The 717-nt window shown below is 49.4% G+C and overlaps 1 non-coding gene across 1 annotated transcript; it reads right to left on the bottom strand.

The window, feature by feature from the left end:
* Positions 1–405: 405 nt before the first annotated feature.
* TRNAL-CAG (transfer RNA leucine (anticodon CAG)) lies at positions 406–488 on the bottom strand. Its single transcript has one exon. It is a non-coding gene; the product is annotated as a tRNA-Leu (tRNA).
* Positions 489–717: the final 229 nt, after the last annotated feature.

Below are 717 nucleotides of genomic sequence, written 5' to 3' on the forward strand. Positions count from 1 at the left end.
AAGAAAGAAATGAGGATGGAGAATCAAAACTTTAAGGCTAAAAAATATACTCACACATATATACACCAACTGTATAGACACACATATAAATATTTATGGTGTATACATTAGGCTATAAGACCTGGAGACTGTTATTACACATGCTGCCACTAGGTTTATTTTCTTTTCTTTAAAAAAAAAAAAAACTGTCGCTGTCAGGAGTGGGATTCGAACCCACGCCTCCACGTGGTGACTGCAGACGCTGAACACGCTCCCTGGTGCACAACAGCTTGCACCTCCAGGGACCAGTACTGCTGCTGTCAAGGAGTGGGATTTGAACCCACGCCTCCACATGTGGTGACTGCAGACGCTTAACACGCTCCCTGGTGCACAACAGCTTGCACCTCCAGGGACCAGTACTGCTGCTGTCAGGAGTGGGATTCGAACCCACGCCTCCACGGGAGACTGCAACCTGAACACAGTGCCTTAGACCACTAGGCCATCCTGACTGCTGACATTGACATGCTCCCTGGTGACACAAGAGTTTGCACCACCAGGGACTTCAGTACAGATCTGCTGTCCAAATCAGACATTGGGGCCCCTGGTGGGACTTCTGGCAAAGCCAGAGGGGACATTGGGATGTCATTTGAAAGCTAATTACCAGACTGAGGTGAGGGAGCAGTTCTTGGGGCTGTGTGGTGCTCTGTTGGGCATTTGTGCACCCTCAAGCCTGCACCA

Source organism: Dendrobates tinctorius, unplaced genomic scaffold, assembly GCF_039654945.1.
Source record: "Dendrobates tinctorius isolate UK_male_01 unplaced genomic scaffold, ASM3965494v1 ptg000249l, whole genome shotgun sequence".
NCBI lineage: Eukaryota > Metazoa > Chordata > Amphibia > Anura > Dendrobatidae > Dendrobates > Dendrobates tinctorius.